A 22,038-nucleotide genomic window follows, 5' to 3' on the forward strand; every position below is an offset into this window, starting at 1 on the left:
ACCATAGACCATGTACTGCAGCTTCTCTTAGGCACACAGGGGTATTGACCCTCAGGCACAGACGCGTAGGTTGTTTCACTTGCTGACCAGACACACTTGACAAGAGTCCTCATAAACGGTAGAACAGTAGCATTTAATAAGAAGCTGCAAAGCCAGTGCAAAATTAAGTCTTATGAGCAACAGGCTCCAGTGACAAACATGAACACGGTATTCTTTACAGCACAGTGAGATGGAGGAGGGGGGGTTTGCTGAGGGAGATGATCCCTGTGACACCATTTATTCCAGTCCTTATCTTCCTGCCCAAGAATACTTCACACTGATAGTTCAGGAACTCTACCTGACCTGTGCTTAGCTTCCCTCCTGACCTGAATTCTGTTCAGTTGCCTTCTGTGAGATTCAGAATACTTACACCACCTTTCTTTTCAGCTCCAGCCAGACAGTAAACAACTTCCCCACAATCCCCCTGGGGCTCTGCTAAAACACTCCCTTTCTCCTGTGACTGTGTTAACCCCTCTAGTTGCTGGATACTTCTGGAGCACTGAGCACAACACTTCCTGTCTCATGTGCTTGTTACTTCTAATAGTTGCTGAATGCTTTTAAAGCAACAGCACTACTTCTGCATGTCACACATGCTTTTAGTACATGTTAACTGAAATATTAAAATATTATTCACCCTTAAGGAAGGGAGGTGAAAAAATGTCTGTTGAGGAAAGTGTTAGAGCACACTTACATCTTATTGAAGAAGGCATTATGTAAATTGTATAGTATTGTATTAACTGTTGTGAAATTGTAGTAATCAAATATGCTTAATAGCATTTAGCTCACAGGAATTTAAAATTAGATTTATGCTAATTTTCTAATAGAAAACCTGACCTTGTTTCCCATAGCCACCAATTGCAATGCATGTTTTCTTTTTCTCAGATCCAAAAGAAACTGAAGAGGAGCTCTGATTCAGGTTGGTATAGACTACAAGGACATTTTACTAATAGTATTGATAAAAGCAGAGAGATGTGTTTCCTTTATTAACCCGCATACCTAAAGATGATCAAACTTTTTGAAATATGAACTCACCAGGTTCAGCAAATTTTTCCCCAAAATTCAAATTTCTGATGTAGTTTGTGTTGAATCTCAAGTAGTTCAATTGGAACAGAGAGTAGAATATTTTGCTGTCCCTAAGTACCAGGCGCTGGCTGGCAAGCATACAGCAGTGGCTCATGAGCAGCGGCCCATCCTTCTTGTGTTTGTCAGACTATATACCGAAACATCTTCACCAAAGATCTGAAACTCATTACACAGAAATGGTACTAGAACCAAACTAACTACATAGAAGCCGTCAAAGAACCAAGCGTAGTACACAGATATGGTACCAAAACCATGCCAAGGCTATGTTCACATGCAGCTTTTTTTCTGCAACCAAAACCTGCACTCTTGGCAGTAAAAATGCCAGTTTTTCAGCGTTTTTGAGTGCAGATTATATGTGTGCTTTGTCTACAGTACATGTTTAATAAAGTTAATTTTATTCACCAAAAGCTTCAAAAACGCTGTGAAAACACTGCTGTGTTTTTTTGCAGTGTTTTTTCACCTTCTCATTGCTTTATATGGGTGCAATGAGTATAGAGTGCTACTTTATTTGTTAGTTATTGTGACAAAGTCACTGGTAGTTTGTCAGAAGGGAGATATGTGTCGCTGAGACTCTTAGCCTCAGTGATGTAAAAACATGGAAGTTTCTCCTGTACATTCGGTGCAGATAGAGTTAATAGGACCACATTTACAAGGGAATCTTTTTAGTGGATAACGAAGTGCAGGGTGGGTCGTTATCCACCCTATCTCCAGTCCAGGGAGAGTCTGGGCTTTAAATAGCCAGCCCTGACACTCAGGTGTAGTCAGTACGTGGGGAAACCTGCTCCAGACTGGAGCTAGCACGTGCTGTGCTGAACCTTGTGTGGCTCATAATGAGTGGCCAGACCTTGGCCGAGATACGGACTCTGCTACAAGTTTTGTATTTCATTTTTGTCTCTTTAGCCAAATGGGCTGTGTTTGCTTTTTTTATGGACTACCGGGTAGTTTATGCCTGCTGACTAACCCAAAAATTTAAAGAGACAGTATCCCATGTTTACCTCCGTATACTGCCGAGCTTCTCGCTATACCACATTATATATGGAGATGGCTACTCTTAGTAAAAACCTGTACACACCAGTTTTCTGTTTTGGAAGTGATATTCGCTGACTTATCAGAGGTGGCAGCCGATGTTTGGCATTCCTGTTGCATACGTCGCATGACGTCACTGCCATGTGCCTCTTGCCTCACCCCTGCGATGGTTATAGAGAAGAAAGAAAGGAGCGAATAAAGGTGAGAGGAATATTTTTGTTGTGTGCGTGTTAACCCCTTAACGACTGCCCATACGCATTAAAACAGCAGTCGTTAAGGGATCTTATTTCCTCATTGACGTTTTAAAACGGCAATCGGGAATAAGGGAATAGCACCGCCCGGCAGCGGCAAATCCCATGGGTGTCAGCTGTATGTGAAAGCTTACACCCTGCAGTATCAGTCCTGACAGGTTTTGTGACTGATTGAGGATGATTAACCCCTTAAATACCGCTGTCAATCGCGACACCAGTATTTAAGTTGTTGTAAGGGGGTCACAAGACCCCCTTAGTAACCATCGGACCCCCGCAAGAGAATCGCGGTCCCGATGGTTACCATGGTACCCTGAGATTATGTGATGACCATAGGGTACGGCGGCCACAGTCTCATGCACTGCAGTACACGAGTACTGCAGTGTATGAGATCAGTGATCAAAAAATATATATATACATTTCCCACAGTGGGACTTAGTGAAAAAGTGAAAAAAGTAGAATACATTATGTAAAAAAGTTAAAAAAAACACAAAAAAGCGCACATAAATCACGAAAAGCCGTTTTGCCACTCAAAACACAGTGTTTGTGGTAAAACAAAAATAAACAAAAAAAGTACACATAATTGGTATCCGTGTCCGGAACGACCCGCTCTATAAACCTAGCATGTTATTTATTCCATTTGGCTAACACTGTAAAAAGAAAGAATGAAAAACAGACCAAAAATGACACTTTTTCATCATAGTGAATAAAAAGCGATCAAAAAGTCATATCTGAAAAAGCATGATAGAAATGAAAACACCAAACTGTCCCGCAAAAAACAAGCCCTAATATGGCTCATTCGGCAAACAAGTAAAAAAGTTACAGCTCTCAGAATATGACGGTGCAAAAACAAATTCATTTTTGTAAAATTTTTAGTCTGTAAAAATAGCAAATCCTAAAAAAATATAAATCTGGTATCGCTGTAATTGTACTGACCCAACGAACAATTAGGTCTTATTACTTTTACCGTATGGTGAATGGCGCAAAAACTAAAAGCAATAACTGAATTGCTGTATTTTGTTCATTCTGTGTTTGAAAAATCTAAATAAAAAGAGATTAATAATATTATCTGCCCCAAATTGATACAAAAAAAAACTGCAACTCGTCCCGCAAAAAATAAGCCCTCATACAGCTCTGTTCGCCAAAAAAATAAAAAAGTTACAGCTCTCAGAAAATGGTGACAAAAATAACTACTTTTTATAAAAATGCATTTTTACTGTGTGACAGCAGCAAAACTTAAAGAAAACCCATGTAAATCTGGTATCGCTGTAATCACACCGACCCGAAGAATAAATCCGCCTTATCACTTATATCGCACAGTGAACCACGCAAAAATAAAAATAGGGACTATTCTTGTACTTCTATTTGTTCATGCTGCCTCCCAAAAATCCAGACTAGGCTCTGGTCACATTTATCCTGTACTCTTCGTTGAGCGCTAACATCGGGGTTTCCGTGTAGATTCTCCTAAACCGCTATTCAGATAAAACTGCAGATGTAACCTCTCACTTATGAGGCAGATGGAGTCACTTTGGACTGGTCTCTGTTCCGGCGGTGTCCCATCATTTTAGGCAGCTTTTTAGTGCACAGGTGTGGTTGACCACAGATTTGTGCACGCCTAAAAATATTGATAACGTTGCAGTGGAGAAGACGCCAAACAGAGTCCAAAGTGTCTCCATCATTATGGTCATTATGGTGGGTGGTTCCATTGGGGGTTTTGTCTGAATCACATTTTTGTGGAATTTACACGGAAACCCAAACGTAAGCACTCAGCCTAGAATACAAGAAGGTGATCCAGCTTTATTCCGGAAGCGATCGAAAAATATTATGGACCCCAAAATGTACCAATAAAAACCCTAATTTATCCCGCATAAAACCAGCCCCCACTCAAGTCTGTCATCTGTCATTGGAACCATAGGGGGTTCCCATGTTACTGGTAGAACAAAGACTCTGGAAAAATGAGATGGCTCCCACTCCCTCAAATAAAATCGAGGGAATTCTGTGCTCCCAAATCCAAATGACCCCCTACTTCTGAGCCCCATTGTGCCTAAACCGCAGTAAGCGGCCACATGTTTGACATTATTTTAGTGGGGAGAGAGAACTTTATAATTTACGGGGTGCGTGTCACCAGAAGCACAAGCTGAGCACAATGTATGGGGGCACTTCACTGTATAGAGGCACATTATGTGGGCGCTAAATGGGCATATTTGCAATTCTCCAGAAAAAAAGCCTGGCGTATATGTTACAAAATAGTCACTTCAGCTGTAGATTAATTCATTGAGAGGTGTAATTTCTACAATGGGGTCACTTTTGGGGTTTTTCTGCTGTTCTGGCACCTTAGGGGCTCCTCAAATGTCGCCCACTACAATACGTCAGACAGTGAGAGAACACAAACAAACTTTGGTAGAGGTAATAGAGCGAGAGGAAGAAATAAGGGGAAGAGCAGGAAAATTGAGAGAGGCAGGGGCAGGTTTGAGTACCATACAAGACCGAGAGATAATCAACCATGCCCAGGGGCACGTCAAAGTTCTAGAGATGCCTCCTCTGGGTCATCAGTCTCCTTACCTTTTTTAGCTGAGGGGCCTCCACTGGCATCAAATACCTACTTCAAGTAGAAGAGGGGGAAAACAGCACTCCCAGATAGATCAGATGGAGTAGCTAATAGGAGGGTAATTTTGGATTTGCGGAATGATGACTTTACACTTAAGATGTGACGTGCAAGTGGTGCTATTCGTAAGAGACGGATGACCGAAATATCGGAAAAATATAATAAAAATGAGAAAGTTAGAATGGGAGAAATAATCCCTACGAGTGAGAATAAAGAGACCAAGGGGGTTCATCCTGACACATGGGTTATTGAACAACAAAATACTGAGACCATTAAGGGAATCACATCCAGTGATGTAACCAGTACCTTGGAATGTGATGATCTAAGGGTCATAAACCTGTCAGGTAGAACTCTACCGAAAGATGAAACTGCCGTACTTTCAAGGGGACTATCATTTGTCCCAACAACTCAGTATGATGGTTTTGAATGGACAAAAGATGTAGCCCTATTTATGCAGAAACTAAGAAGGGCCAAATTCATGAGGTAGAAAAAACGGAGTAAATGTAAGGATGCTGGTATCCCTTTAGAGGAATTGGAAAACCTTAGGCTACTGAAGGTTTTGTGGTAGGAGGGTCAGGGGGACATAGGTGACGGTCCCTTCACCAGTTGAGCTTCACTCCATCCTCAACCCGAAAAGTTCCCACAAGTTCATCTTTGATGATACCAGCCCATACCAGTAACCCACCTCCACCTTGCTAGCGTCTGAGTCGGAGTGGAGCTCTCTGCCCTTTACTGATCCAGCCTCTGGCCCATACATCTGGCAAATCAAGAGTCACTCTCAATTCATCAGTCCTTAAAACCTTTGAAAAATCAGTCTTAAGATATTTCTTGGCCCATTCTTGACGTTTTATCTTATGTTTCTTGTTCAAAGGTGGTCGTTTTTCAGTCTTCCTTACCTTGGCCATTTCCCTGAGTATCGCACACCTTGTGCTTTTTGATACTCCAGTAACGTTGCAGCTCTGAAATATGGCAAAACTGGTGGCGAATGGCATCTTGGCAGCTTCACGCTTGATTTTCCTCAATTCATGGGCAGTTATTTTGCGCCTTTTTTGGCCAACACGCTTCTTGCGACCCTGTTGGCTATTTGCCATGAAACGCTTGATTGTTCAGTGATCACGCTTCAAAAGTTTGGACATTTCAAGACTGCTGCATCCCTCTGCAAGACATCTCAGAATTTTTGACTTTTCAGAGTCCGTCAAATCTCTCTTCTGACCCATTTTGCCAAAGGAAAGGAAGTTGCCTAATAATTAAGCACACTTTATATAGGGTGTTGATGTCATTAGTCAATACCCCTCCTCATTACAGAGATGTACATCACCAGATTTATTTAATTGGTAGTTGGCTCTCACGCCTATGCAGCTTGGAGTAGGACAACATGTATAAAAAGTATCATGTGATCAAAATACTAATTTGCCTAATAATTCTGCACACAGTGTATGGAAAAGTTTGAGGAGTTTGTCTCAGTCTTAAATGACAATGAAGTGGGCCTGAGGGTTACTTCCTCTCTACATCAGGGTCAAATGTCGTTCTTGGATATAATGCTCCAAAAGGATCCCATGAGTCGTCTGGTCACAAATTTGTATAGAAAAAAAACAGCTATAAACAACTTTCTGCAATGGAAAAGTCACCATCCTCTGCCCTTGAAGCGCGGAATCCCGAAAGGACAGTACCTAAGGTTAAGGCGAAACTGCTCCTCATTTCATGATTTTGAGAGAGGAGCAAAGGAACTGGAAAAGAGGTTCATTTGATGGGGATATATGAATGATGTACTGAAACCAGCATATCATCATGCCAGGGGGCCCAATAGAACATCACTGTTGGTCCCAAAGCCTAGGGAAGAAAACAATGGAGTTATCTGCCTGATAGGGAGGTATGATAACAAGTCCAAGGAAGTGATGGAGATTCTCAAGCGATTTTGGGATGTTCTTAAAATGGACAAATTGGTTATGTACCGAAGAGGCCGGAATATCAAAGACAAGCTAGTACATAGTTATTTACAACCTAGGCAAGCAGATCCAACCTGGTTAAATAAATCAAATGTAGTAGGAACTTTTAGAAGTGGATCATGCAAAACCTGTGATTATGTTGACAGCAAGGGATTATTTACTAGTGATATAACTAAAAAAGTTTTTCTAAACAGAGAGTTCATGAATTGCCATACTGAAGGTTTGGTTTATTTGGCGAAATGTGATTGCCCTAAAAGTTTTGTGGGCAAGACAGGTCGGCAATTTAGGAGGAGAATTCTGGAACATATAGGGGACATACGGAGAAAAGAGAATACTCCCATTTCTAAACACACTTGGGAAAAACATGGAGGTGACACAAAGGCAATAAGATTTCAAGGGATAGAAAAAGATCAGGCTATCCCCAAGAGGAGGAGACCAGGACAATAGGTTACTTAGAAAAGAAACAGTGGATTTTTTGACTAAAAACAGTGAGTCCATTAGGTCTCAATGAAAACATCTAGTTTACACCGTTTATATGATAGGATTGTAAAAGCCCTTAAAACAGTGTTATTCTGTACATCTAGCTCATGGAATTATATTGGTAGATCCCCTAAGACGATAATATTTCTAGAGATATATACAGTGCATTTTGAAAGTATTTGGCCCCCTTCAACTTTTCTACCTTTTGCCACATTTCTGGCTTCAAACATAAAGATATAAAATTATAATTTTTGGGGGGAGAATCAACAACAAGTGGGGCACAATCGTGAAGTGGAACAAAATTTAATGGATATTTTAAACTTTTTTAACAAATTAAAAACTGAAAAGTGGGGCTTGCAATATTATTCGGCCCTTTTACTTTCAGTGCAGCAAACTCACTCCAGAAGTTCAGTGAGGATCTCTGAATGATCCGATGTTGTCCTAAATGACTGGTAATGATAAATAGAATCAAGTGCAGAGAGCATCATGAAGACCAAGGAACACACCAGGCAGGTCCGAGATACTGTTGTGGCGAAGTTTAAAGCCGGATTTGGATGCAAAAAGATTTCCCAAGTTTTAAACATCTCAATGAGCACTGTGCAAGCGATCATATTGAAATGGAAGGAATATCAGACCACTGCAAATCTACCAAGACCCGGCCGTCCCTCTAAACTTTCATCTCGAACAAAAAGAAGACTGATCAGAGATGCAGCCAAAAGGCCCATGATCACCCTGGATGAACTGCAGAGATCTACAGCTAAGGTGGGAGAGTCTGTCCATAGGACAACAATCAGTCGTACACTACACAAATCTGGCCTTCATGGAAGAGTGGCAAGAAGAAAGCCATTTTTCAAAGATATCCATAAAAAGTCTCATTTGAAGTTTGCCACAAGCAAAAATAAACGTATCCAGGTGTTAGAATGGCCAAGGCAAAGTCCAGACCTGAATCCAATAAAGAATCTGTGGAAAGAGCTGAAAACTGCTGTTCACAAAAGCCCTCCATCCAACCTCAATGAGCTCGAGCTGTTTTGCAAGGAAGAATGGGCAAGAATTTCAGCCTCTCAATGTGCAAAACTGATAGAGACATACCCCAAGCGACTTGCAGCTGTAATCACAGCAAAAGGCGGCGCTGCAAAGTATTAACTCAAGGGGGCCGAATAATATTGCACGCCCCACTTTTCAGTTTTTAATTTGTTAAAAAAGTTTAAAATATCCAATAAATTTCATTCCACTTCAAGATTGTGTCCCACTTGTTTTTGATTCTTCCCCAAAAAAATGATAATTTTATATCTTTATGTTTGAAGCCAGAAATGTGGCAAAAGGTAGAAAAGTTCAAGGGGGCCAAATACTTTCACAATGCACTGTAAACCAAGAAAGTTTGGGAAAGTAAATTTATATTTAACAATATATAAAATAAGGATTTAGAGAAATTGAGGTGGATAGATCTATTTCATGTAATTCTTATAACTAGAAATGCCAATAGAGACACTGAGAAATCATGGAGGATGTAAGTTCCTAGAGGATGGAGCAGGTGATTTATGGCTAAATAATATGGGCTAAGTATAATACAAGATAGGAATATCATAATTAGATTACAATATAACGTGAAGAATCTGTCAAAACATGTAGAAACCCAATAGGGACCGTTCTGGATAGAACATTATAATACAAATGGATTGTAAAAGGTTAAACTTTCTCGATAGCTTCTCAGTAGCGTTTAGAATAATACAGTCATGGCCAAAAGTTTTGAGAATGACACCAAAATTATATTTTCACATGATCTGCTGGCCTCTGGTTTTTATTAGTGTTTGTCTGATGTTTATATCACATACAGAAATATAATTGCAATCATATTGTGAGTACCAATAGGTTATATTGACAGTTAGAGTGAGTTAATGCAGCAAGTCAATATTTGCAGTGTTGCCCCTTCTTCTTCAAGACCTCTGTAATTCTCACTGGCATGCTCTCAATCAACTTTTGGACCAAATCCTGACTGATAGCAGTCCATTCTTGCATAATCAATGCTTGCATTTTGCCAGAATTTGTTGTTTTTTGTTTGTCCACCCGTCTCTTGATGATTGACCACAAGTTCTCAATTGGATTAAGATCTGGGGAGTTTCCAGGCCATGGACCCAAAATATCTATGTTTTGTTCCATGAGCCATTTAGTTATCACCTTTGCTTTATGGCAAGGTGCTCCATCATGCTGGAAAAGGCATTGTTGGGCGCCAAACTGCTCTTGGACGGTTGGGAAAAGTTGCTCTTGGAGGACATTCTGGTACCATTCTTTATTCATGGCTGTGTTTTTAGGCAAGACTGTGAGTGAGCCGATTCCCTTGGCTGAGAAGCAACCCCACACATGAATGGTTTCAGGATGCTTTACAGTTGGCATGAGACAAGACTGGTGGTAGCGCTCACCTCTTCTTCTCCGAATAAGCTGTTTTCCAGATGTCCCAAACAATCGAAAAGGGGATTCATCAGAGAAAATGACTTTGCCCCAGTCCTCAGCAGTCCAGTCCCTGTACCTTTTGCAGAATATCAGTCGGTCCCTGATGTTTTTTCTGGAGAGAAGTGGCTTCTTTGCTGCCCTCCTTGAAACCAGCCCTTGCTCAAAGAGTCTCCGCCTCACAGTGCGTGCAGAAGCACTCACACCAGCCTGCTGCCATTCCTGAGCAAGCTTGGCACTGCTGGTAGTCCGATCCCGCAGCTGAAACAGTTTTAAGATACGGTCCTGGCGCTTGCTGGTCTTTCTTGGGCGCCCTGGAGCCTTTTTGACAACAATGGAAGCTCTCTCCTTGAAGTTCTTGATGATGCGATAGATTGTTGACTGAGGTGCAATCTTTGTAGCTGCGATACTCTTCCCTGTTAGGCCATTTTTGTGCAGTGCAATGATGGCTGCATGTGTTTCTTTAGAGATAACCATGGTTAACTGAAGAGAAACAATGATACCAAGAACCAGCCTCCTTTTAAAGTGTCCAGTGATGTCATTCTTACTTAATCATGACTGATTGATCGCCAGCCCTGTCCTCATCAACACCCACACCTGTGTTAATGGATCAATCACTAAAACGATGTTAGCTGCTCCTTTTAAGGCAGGACTGCAATGATGTTGAAATGTGTTTTGGGGGTTAAAGTTCATTTTCTGGGCAAATATTGACTTTGCAAGTACAGTAATTGCTGTTACGCTGATCACTCTTTGACATTCAGGAGTATATGCAAATTGCCATTACAAAAAATGAAGCAGTAAACTTTGGAAAAATTACTATTTGTCTCATTCTCAATACTTTTGGCCATGACTGTAGATATCGCCGGATTACAGCTGATGCAATGGCAGCTGTGACTTATGTGGCCGCACCTGATTGGCCCTTGTGGGTATCGGTGATTGGTCAGCGTGAATGCGTGAGAGAGAGAGGGGCAGAGTATCTTTTATAAAAGTTCTGCGTCCGTGCCGCCGTTCGCAGCTCGCATCGAGGCCTGGGGTAATGAGCTCCTGTGCATGTACAAATAACGTTATAGCACAATACCGTGAATTAAGATCATAAAAAACCTCCTGATGTACCTATGTGAATAGAGAAGTAAAACGCGTCGAGGTGTCAAACTGTAGTTTTAGGGAAATCTAACCAACAGAGAGTCTGTAGAAGTGATAGATTGGTGGAAAACTGGTTCTCTGAATGCTTAACAGCGGTCAATATTATGATCTGATGATGTGTAAAACCGCAGCTAAAACGTTTATCAATGGAGGAGCTATAGCAGTTTTCTGCATCAATCGTGTAGGGAAGCTTCTGATTTGAAATACTCTCCATTACGAGAAAAGCCTGCAAACAGGGATTAAATACAATGTATGAGTTTTGAGGAGATTTATTGTGCTAATAGGTCATTTGATCAAGAACAATACCCACCCGGGTGATTATGTACACGTGAGATGTCTATATATCAGTATCCAAGTCTGACACATAAAGAAATGGGCTGGATGGTCTGCAATTTTGGTATGGTGGATATAGGGGTATTTTATCTAGTGAAAATAAAAGTTCATTTTGAATTGGGGATTGCACTGCAGTAATTGTTTTTTGTTTAAATAGTGGAGTCTTTTGAGTTAGAGGTCCTCAATCAGTGATTTTCATATATGGGGAACTGCCACATTCTGGAGAAATTGATAAAAAAATTGTGGCGTCCAATTTCTCCCATTATCTCTTGCGCAAATTATAAATTTGGTGCTAGAACAGTATTTTAGTGGAAAAAAAAATATATTTTTTGTTCTCACATCTAAATGTTATAAAGTTTTGTGAATCACCTGTAGGTTAAAAATGATCAGTAAACCCCTAGATGAATTCCTCGAGGGGTCTAGTTTCCAAAATGGAGTCACTTGTTGGGGGTTTCTGCTGTTTTCGCATGTCAGGGGCCCTGCAAATGCGAAATGGCATTCACAATTTATTCCAGACAAATAGCGCTCTTTCCTTTCCTAGCCCCGCCATGTGCCCAAACAGGAGTTTTTGACCACATATGGGGTATCATCGCATTCAGGAAAAAATGTGTAACAATTATGAGGTCTGTTATCTCCTATTATTTATTGTGAAAATTAAAATTTGGGGCTAAGACAACATTTTCATGAAAAACATGAAAATTTTCCATATGACGACCTAATGTTATCAAATTCTATGTAATATCTGTCGGTTCAAAATGCTCACCATACCCCTGTATAAAATCCTTGAGGGGTCTATTTTACAAAATGGGTTCACTTGTAGGGGTTTCCACTTTTTAGGCACATCAGGGGCTCTCCAAATACGACATGGCGTCCGCTTTTGATTCTAGCCATTTTTGGGTTCAAAAAGTCAAACGGTGCTCCTTCACTTCTGAACCCTGCCATGTGCCCAAACAATAGTTTTCCCCTACATATGGAATATTGGTGTGCTCACGAGAAATTGCACAACAAATTTTGTGGTCCATTTCCTCTTGTTGCTCTTGTGAAAATAAAAAATTTGGGGCTAAAAGTAAATTTTTGTGGGAAAATTTAGATTTTTTATTTTCACCGCTCTACATTATAAACTTATGCGAAGCACCTGGGGAGTTCAAGGTTCTCACCACATATCTATATATATTCCTTGAGGGGTCTAGTTTCCAAAATGATGTCACTTGTGGGGGGTCTCCACTGTTTAGGCACATCAGGGGCTCTCCTAATGCGACATGGCGTCTGCTCTCGATTCCAGCCTTTTTTGCGTTCAAAAAGTCAAACGGTGCTCATTCCCTTACGAGCCCTGCCATGCGCCCAAACAATAGTTTTCTCACACATATGGGGTATCAGCATGATCAGGAGAAATTGCACACCTAAATTTGGGGTCCATTTTCTCCTATCTCCCTTGTGAAAATAAAAAATTTGGGGCTAAATTAAAATTTTTGTGAAAAGTAAAATTGCTTTAGCATCTGTGAAGCACCTGAAGGGTTAATAAACTTCTAGAATGTGGCTTTGAGGGGTGCAGTTTCTAGAATAATGTCACCTTTGGGTATTTTCTGTCATATAGACCCCACAAAGTCATTTCAAATGGGATGTGGTCCCTAAAAAAATGGTTTTGTAAATTTTGTTGGAAAAATTAGAAATTGTTGGTTAACTTTTAACCCTTCTAACTTCTTAACAAAAAAAAATATGTTTCAAAAATTGTGCTGATGTAAAGTAGACATGAGGGAAATGTTACTTAATAACTATTTTGTGTGACATAACTATCTGGTGTAAGGACATAGGAATTAAAAGTTTGAAAATTGCAATATTTTCGAAATTTTTCACCAAATTTCTGATATTTTCACAAATAAACGCAAGTCATATAAAAGAAATTTTACTACTATCATGAAGTACCATATGTCACGAAAAAACAATCTCAGAATCGCTGAGGTCCGTTTAAGCGTTCCAGAGTTATTATCACATAAAGTGACACTGGTCAGATTTTAAAAAAATTGGCCTGGTCATTAAGGACAAAATTGGCTCGATCACTAAGGGGTTAAATGTGTTTGAGGAAAACGCCAGGATGGGGACAGTATTACATACAGGGCCCAAGACAGGGATATCATTACAGGACGGGGGGATTACTACAGGATAGGGGACATTATTACATTCAGGGCCCAGAATGGGGAAAATATTACAAGACGGGGGACATTATTACATAGAGGGCCAATGTATTACAGGACGGAGACATTATTACATGCAGGACCAAGGACGGGGACAATATTATAGGACGGGAACGTTATTTCATACAGGGTTCAGGACAGGGACATTATTACATACAGGGCCCAGGACTGGGACATTATTATATATAGGGCCCAGGACAGGGACATTATAACTGGACGGGGGACATTATTACATAAAAGGCATAGGATGGGGACATTATCACATATAAGGCCAAGGACCGGGACATTATTACATACAGGGCCTAGGACAGGGACATTATTACGGGATGGGGAAATTATTACATACAGGGCCCAGGATTGGGATATTATTACATACGGGGCCCAAAACAGGGATATTATTACATACAGGGCAAAGGACGGGGATATTATTACATACAGGGCCCAGGACGGAGACATTATTACAGGACGGGGGACATTATTACATACAAGCCCAGGACAGGGACATAATTACAGGACAGGGACACTCTTTCACATAGGGCTTATGACGGGGACATTATTACAGGATGGGGATGACACTCAATTATACACCTCTTCTCCTGACATCACCTCAATCCTAATACAAAATACCCAAAAAAATACCAAAGTTTGTCTGTTGTCTCTAACATTATGCCCTCCCTCTATGTTAAACTGAATCTCTCCAAAACTGAACTTCGTGTTTCTCCCCTTTATTAACTTACAGTAACTCTATCTGACATTGAGATTACCTTGGAGAGTTCAACCATAACTCCCAAGCAGCACGCCTGCTGCTTTGGGGTCATATTCAACACTAAACTGTCCTTTATTCCCTATATCCGATCACTCACCCGCTCTTGTCATCTGCATTTTAAAAGCATCTCCAGAATCCAACCTTCTCTCACCTTTGAAACTGCTAAAACTCTTACTGTCGCTCTTATTCACTCTCGTCTGGACTACTGCAACTCTCTTCTGATTGGTCTCCCTCTTACCAAATGTTCTCCTCTCCAATCCATCCTGAATGCGGCAGCCAGGGTCGTATTTCTGTCCAGCCGCTTCACCATGCCTCTATCTTGTGCCAGTCATTACACTATTTACCCATTCGCTACAGGGTCCAATATAAACTCATTGCTCTCACCCACAAGTTCGTCACAGTTCTGCACTGCCTTATATCTCCTCTTTCATCTCTATCTATCATCCTACATGTGCCCTCCATTCTACTATGACATAAGACTAACATCCCCCATAATCCGAACCTCGCACCTCCATCGCCAAGACTTCTCTCGTGCTGCACCAGTTCTCTGGAATGTACTACCCCAGACAATTCGACTTATACCTAGCCTTCAAGTGCGCTTTAAAAACCCATCTCATTAAACAGGCCTACCACGTCAACTCAGTAAACTAACTTTCCTCTGTTCCCTTCCTCTTAATATTATTCAGAACCTGCTCCCTCCTATTCATCTGTCTCCACACCCTCCATGCACACGATAACTGCACTTGATACTTGATAATTGCATTTAAACATACTGGCTGATGACCGGATCATACAGCCTTATGGTTTAAACTGTCTTACCTTGTATTGAATTTATTGTCTGTATATGTCCCTGCTTAATTGTAAAGCTCTGCGGAATATGTTGGCGCTACATAAATAAAAATTATTATTAATAATAATATTATTATTACATACGAGGCCCAGGATGGGGATATTATTACATACAGGGCCCAGGACAGGGACTTTTTTACAGGACGGGGGACATTATTACATACAGGGCCCAGGACGGGGACATTATTATGTACAGGGCCCAGGATGGAGACATTATTACAGGATGGGGGACATTAATATATATAGGGCATTAATATATACAATCCCAGGACAGGGACATAATTACAGGACGGGGATATTCTTTTATATAGGGCTCAGGATGGTGGCATTATTACAGGATGGAGACATTATTTCATACACGGCCCAGGTTGGGGATATTATTACATACAGGGCCCAGGACAGGGATATTATTACATTACAATTTTGCAAGTTTAAAGAATGGAAACGTCTATCATTTTTATCGCAGGTACACTTCAACTGCAAGAGACAGAATCTTTAAAAAAAATCCAGAAAATCACATTGTATGATTTTTACATAATTAATTTGCATTTTATTGCATGAAATAAGCATTTGATACAATAGAAAAACAAAACTTAATATTTGGTGCAGAAACCTTTGTTTGCAATTACAGAGGTCAGATGTTTGCTGTAGTTCTTGACCAGGGATTTTGGCCCACTTCTCCATACAGATCTTCTCCAGATCTTTCTGATGCTGGGCAACATGGAGTTTCAGCTCCCTCCAAAGATTTTCTATTGGGTTCAGGTCTGGAGATTGGCTAGGCCACTCCAGGACCTTGAAATGCTTTTTACGGAGCCACTCCCTAGTTGCCCTGGCTGTGTGTTTCAGGTCATCGTGTCACGCAAGGTGTGGGAAAGACTTAGTGCAACACAAAGGGAAGAGGGAAAGGAAGCCCAGACACTAGGGAAAGGGAGGAGTGGAGATCTCCTAGGCTGATCTAATATCACCCTGTCTCCACTAACGTCCTTATATTGGTTCTTCACCAATCGCCGCACGCGAACCTCGTCCTGTCCTTCCCTGGCATTAGGTCCTGGCTAGGGAAGGGAGGGGGATGAGCGCTAGTCGATCCCCACTGACAACTAAAGACAACAAATGGGAACAAACAAGGGAAGATAGCTTAGCTTTAGTCAACTTCGGAGAGATCAACACCTGTTCTCATAGCTCCAGAGAGGAAGAAGTAATGCACTTGCTCTGAGCCTTCACAAGGGATAATGTGAGTATCGCCGGCACCTCCCTCTAGCAGACAGCAGGTATTTATATACCCAGACCAGGATGTTAATTAGCCAGAGGAAGGTAGCGGGTGGGTCCTAGAGAGACACCCTCTAAGAAGGTGTCTCTAATGCCAAAGGTAGAGATCTCCTGTAACCAACTGCAAGGTGACTGTCTGTCACTTCTGAAACACCGGTGACACATTGTTGGCCAAAATCTCGCGATGCATGACGCCATCCATCCTTCCTTTAATACGATGCAGTCGTCATGTCCCTTTTGCAGAAAACCACCCCCAAAGTATGATGTTTACCCCATCATGCTTCATGGTTGGGATGGTTTTCTTGGGGTTGTACTCATCCTTCTTCTTCCTCCAAACATGGCGAGTGGAGTTGATATCAAAAAGTTCTATTTTGGTCTCATCTGAACACATGACCTTCTCCCATGCCTCCTCTGGATCATCCAGATGGTAATTGGCAAACTTCAAACGTGCCTGGACGCCCCTGCAGGATTTTAATCCATGATGGCATAGTGTGTTTCTAATGGTAATGTTTGAAACTGTGGGTCCCAGCTCGCTTCACGTCATTGACCAGGTCCTCCTGTGTAGTTCTGGGCTGATTCCTGACCTTTCTCAGAATCATCCTTACCCCATTGTAACGGGTCTGGGAGGCGGAACCTCTGAGCTACTATACAAGGGGGCAGTCCTTGTAAGGGAGCGGGTGGCGACCAGGCAGGCAGTCACAGCAGGTGACCGGGACAGTCTCTGGAAGAACGGGCAGGAGATCACGGCAAGTGACTGGGGCAGTCTCTGGGTGAACGGGCAGGTGGTCACGGCAAGTGACCGGGGCAGTCTCTGGGTAAATGGTTGGTACGACCTGTGGCGGCTGATGGTAGACTTGAGCTCCCAGGTGAGCAGGCGAGAGTCTCTGGATAAACCGGTGGTCACAGCATGTGACGGCGGAGCCTCCAGGAAGACCAACAGACAGGCGGCAGATGAGCGCTCCCAGGAGAGCGGGCAGAAGTCTCTGGACAGGCGGGTGGTCACAGCACGTGACGGCAGAGCCTCCAGGTAGGCTAGCAGACAGGCAGCAGATGAGCGCTCCCAGGTGAGCGAGCAGGAGTCACTGGACAGGCAGGTGGTCACAGCATGTGACGGCGGAGCCTCCAGGTAGACTAGCAGGCAGGTAGCAGGTGAGCGCTCCCAGGTGAGCGGGCAAGCTGGTCCATAGACAGACTGACGGGAGTAGGAAGGCAGACCGTCGGACCTCAGGCAAGCAGGCAGGTGGCTGGTGTGCGCTCCCAGGTGAGCGGGCAGGCTGGTCCTTAGACAGACTGACAGGAGTAGCAAGGCAGACCGTCGGACCTCAGACTAGCAGGCAGGTAGCAGATAATCAGGCAGGAATCTGGCAGGTAACTGGCAGGTAACTGGCAGGTAACTGGCAACGGGACCTGAGGGCTGAAGCAGAGTAGTGAACAGTGCAATAACATTGCTCGGGCACCTCCATTTTGGAGGAGGTGCCTTATATATGGTAAAGTCTTCCGGCCATTGGCCGGGGACTCCTTAGGACGGCGCGCGCGGCCCCTTTAAGAGGGAGGGAGGGCGCGCGCCCTAAGCACAGTGGCCGGGAAGGAGCGCGCGCTGCCAGCAGAGCGGGAGAGGGACGCCGGGCACGGAGCAGAGCGGTGAGGGGAACAGCGTCCCTGCCTAGCAGAGGGCAGGGACGCCGGCACTACAGTACCCCCCCCTTTAGGCCCCCCCTTTTTTAGGCCAGATAGAAATTTAGCTAGGATGAGAGGGGCATGGATGTTCTCCCGGGGCTCCCACGTTCTCTCCTCAGGACCAAACCCCTTCCAATCTACCAGAAAAAAGGTCTTTCCTCTTGCCCTTTTGGTGGCAAGAATGTTCTCTACCTCAAACTCGTCCTCAGCAGAAACCGGAGCAGGAGGCGTACCTGTAGACTTGGAAAAAGAGTTAAGCACCACGGGTTTGAGGAGAGATACATGGAAGGAGTTAGGGATCCGTAAGTTGGCCGGGAGTTTCAATTTATAGGCCACCGGGTTGATCTGACTGATGACCTCCAGAGGACCGATGAACCGAGGCCCTAACTTGTAAGAAGGTATCTTGAGTCGAACATATTTAGATGAGAGCCAGACTTTATCTCCTGGACGAAATTGTGGAGGATCCAGGCGTTTTTTGTCAGCGTGTCTTTTCATACGCTCGGATGACAGAAGGAGTGCGGACCGGGTACTCTCCCATATGGAGGAAAATTTGCTAACGAGAGATTCCGCAGCCGGGTTGTCCACAGAGGTGGAGACAGGAAAAGGAATCCGAGGATGCTGACCAAAGACTACAAAAAACGGGGATTTGGAGGAGGATTCGCTCTCGTGATTATTATAAGAGAACTCGGCCCATGGTAGGAGATCCACCCAGTCAGAATGGTGGGCATTAACGAAGTGCCGGAGGTAACTGGTCAGGTTCTGATTGATCCGCTCCACTTGACCATTGGACTGTGGGTGGTAAGCGGAAGAGAAGTCCAGGGTGACGTCTAGTAGTTTACAAGTGGCTCTCCAGAAACGTGAGGTGAACTGTACACCACGATCCGACACGATGTGGAGGGGCAGGCCATGAAGACGGAAGATGTGGCGGATAAAGTCTTTAGCCAGCTCGGGTGCAGACGGAAGGCCTGGCAGGGGAATAAAGTGAGCCATCTTGGAAAAGCGGTCAGTGACCACCCAAATGACCGTACAACCGGCAGAGACGGGAAGATCTGTTATAAAGTCCATTGCTATATGCTGCCAGGGGGCAGCAGGTACAGGAAGCGGAAGGAGGCGTCCGGCTGGCAGATGTCTCGGGACTTTGTTGCGGGCGCAGGACACACAGGCAGAAACAAAGTCTATTATGTCCTTGTGCAGGGTAGGCCACCAATAGTGCCGGGCAATAAGCTGGAGGGTCTTTTTCTGACCGGCGTGGCCAGCTAGTTTAGACGAATGGCCCCAGTGTAGGATCTTCTCCCGATCAGGTACTGAAACAAACGTCTTACCGGGAGGGAGACGATTTAGACTCACGGGAGCCACCTGCATTACTCTGGCGGGATCGATGATATGTTTAGGTTCTTCCTCGAGATCGGACACCAGAAAGGATCGGGACAAGGCGTCTGCTTTGACGTTTTTGTCAGCCGGGCGAAAATGAAGAACAAAATCAAAGCGAGCAAAAAACAAGGACCACCGGGCTTGGCGCGGGTTAAGTCTCTGGGCATGCTGGAGGTAAGCCAAGTTCTTGTGGTCAGTGTAAATTATTACCGGATGAAGAGCCCTCTCGAGTAGGTAACGCCACTCCTCGAACGCCAGCTTGATGGCCAATAACTCTCGGTCTCCTATGGAATAGTTGCGCTCAGAAGAGGAGAAGAGTTTGGAGAAGAAGCCACAAGTTACCATTCTCCCGGAAGATGATTTTTGAGTAAGTACCGCTCCGGCTCCAGAGGAGGAGGCGTCAACTTCCAGGAAGAACTGCTTGTTGCCGTCCGGGCGATGCAGCACCGGGGCGGAAGAGAAGGCCTGTTTTAGGGAAAGAAAGGCCTCCTCTGCTTCGGGCGGCCACTCTTTGGGATTAGTACCCTTACGGGTGAGAGCGGAAATTGGGGCAGTCCGGGAAGAGAAGTGCGGGATGAAGAGGCGGTAATAGTTGGCGAAGCCCAGGAACCGTTGAATAGCCTTCAACCCCTCTGGTCGGGGCCATTTCTCGATGGCAGACAGTTTCTCAGGATCCATTTGTAGGCCGGTCTGAGAGATAATGTAGCCCAGAAACGGAAGCGAGGTCTGCTCAAAGAGGCACTTCTCATATTTAGCGTAGAGATGGTTCTGCCTGAGCCTGAGCAGGACCTGACGAACATCCCTCCGGTGAGTTTGGAGATCCGGAGAGAAGACCAAGATGTCATCCAGGTACACCACTACGCAGGAGTAGAGAAGGTCCCGGAAGATGTCATTGACCAACTCTTGAAAGACGGCAGGAGCGTTACAGAGGCCAAAGGGCATTACCAGATATTCATAGTGGCCGTCCCGGGTGTTGAATGCCGTCTTCCATTCATCCCCCTGACGGATACGAACCAGGTTGTAAGCCCCACGGAGGTCCAGTTTCGTGAAGATTCTAGCCCCTCTCAGACGATCAAATAACTCCGGAATGAGCGGAAGGGGGTACTTATTTTTCACCGTGATCTGGTTAAGGCCTCTATAGTCTATACAGGGACGGAGAGAGCCGTCCTTCTTTTTTACGAAGAAGAAGCTGCTCCCGCCGGGGAGGTAGACTTCCGGATGAATCCCCTGGCCAGATTCTCCTCAATATATTCGGACATCGACCGGGTCTCAGCAGCGGATAATGGATAAATACGCCCACGGGGAGGAGTAGTACCGGGTAACAAGTCGATAGGGCAGTCGTGTGGTCTATGAGGGGGTAGTGTCTCTGCTTCCTTTTTATTAAAGACATCAGCATAAGACCAATAAGGAATCGGAAGTCCAGGTAGATTAGCTGGGGTAGGAGAAGGACGGACGGGATGGACGGGAACCAGACAGGTCTTATGGCAGTCCTGTCCCCAGCGAAGGACTTCTCCGGTCTGCCAGTCAAGCAGGGGTGCATGTCTCTGGAGCCAAGGTAGACCTAGCAGGAGGGCGTGAGAGAGTCCAGGCAGAACATGAAAGGAGATACTCTCAGAATGCAGCATTCCCACTTGCAGAGTAATGGATTCGGTGATGAGTTGGATGGGGCGTGGTAAGAGACCCCCATCCACGGCAGCAACAGACAAGGGTACAGCCAGAGGTTTGGTGGGGATGCGGTACTTCTCTACCAGGGACTGTGAAATAAGATTCCCGGCTGCTCCAGAGTCCAGTTGGGCTAGTTCGAAATAACGGTTCTCCCCGCAGACGATTGAAACTGACAGCAGCAGAGATGGAGAGGATTTATTCTTGTCTAGGTCGACCTCTCTGAGCGAACCTAGACACAGGCGTTTCCCGACCTCTCTGGGCAGGCACGGATCCGGTGCTCCTTACTGCCACAGTAGAAGCAGCTCCCCTCGGCACGGCGTAAGTCCTGACGGGTTTTGACCATCTTGGTCTGGTCGACCTGCATAGGCTCAGGAGAGTGTACCTGGGGAGAGACGGAGGGAGTGACGGGTTTCTGAAAAGTAGGAGCTAGACGTGGAAACCTCCTCTCACGGGTGACCTCTTTGGCACGCTCCTGGAACCGTAGGTCAATCCGGGTGGCAAGAGTTATTAGGTCATCGAGAGTGGTAGGAACGTCCCGACCGGCAAGTTCATCTTTAATACAGCCGGACAGACCCTCCCAGAAGACGGATACCAGAGCGTCGTTATCCCAGGCCAGCTCCGAGGCAAGGGTACGGAACCGTATGGCATATTGGCCCACGGTGAGACTTCCCTGACGGAGGCGTAGCAGAGACGATGCGGATGAGGTCTTCCGTCCGGGTTCATCGAAGACTTTCCGGAAAGCCGTGAGGAAGGCAGGCAGGTCGGACACCAGGGGGTCTCCTCTCTCCCATAGAGGATTTAGCCAGGCCAGGGCCTCCCCGGTGAGATGGGACATGATGAAGGCAATTTTGGCCCGGTCGGAGTTAAACTGGTGGGACAATAGTTCAAAGTGCAGGGTGCACTG

The 22,038-nt window shown here is 44.4% G+C and overlaps 1 protein-coding gene across 2 annotated transcripts in view; it reads left to right on the top strand.

Moving 5' to 3' along the window:
- The window catches only part of CCR6 (C-C motif chemokine receptor 6), a 242,050-nt gene that overhangs the window by 214,213 nt on the left and 5,799 nt on the right, over nt 1-22,038 (top strand). For both annotated transcript variants that reach the window (XM_073673265.1, XM_073673266.1), the window contains exon 4: nt 922-955. The gene's annotated coding sequence lies outside the window, so the exon portion shown is untranslated. The remainder of the gene's footprint in view (nt 1-921; nt 956-22,038) is intronic.

This window comes from Phyllobates terribilis, unplaced genomic scaffold (assembly GCF_046119375.1).
Source record: "Phyllobates terribilis strain yellow unplaced genomic scaffold, ASM4611937v1 Scaffold_3__8_contigs__length_932513732, whole genome shotgun sequence".
Taxonomy (NCBI): Eukaryota; Metazoa; Chordata; class Amphibia; order Anura; family Dendrobatidae; genus Phyllobates; species Phyllobates terribilis.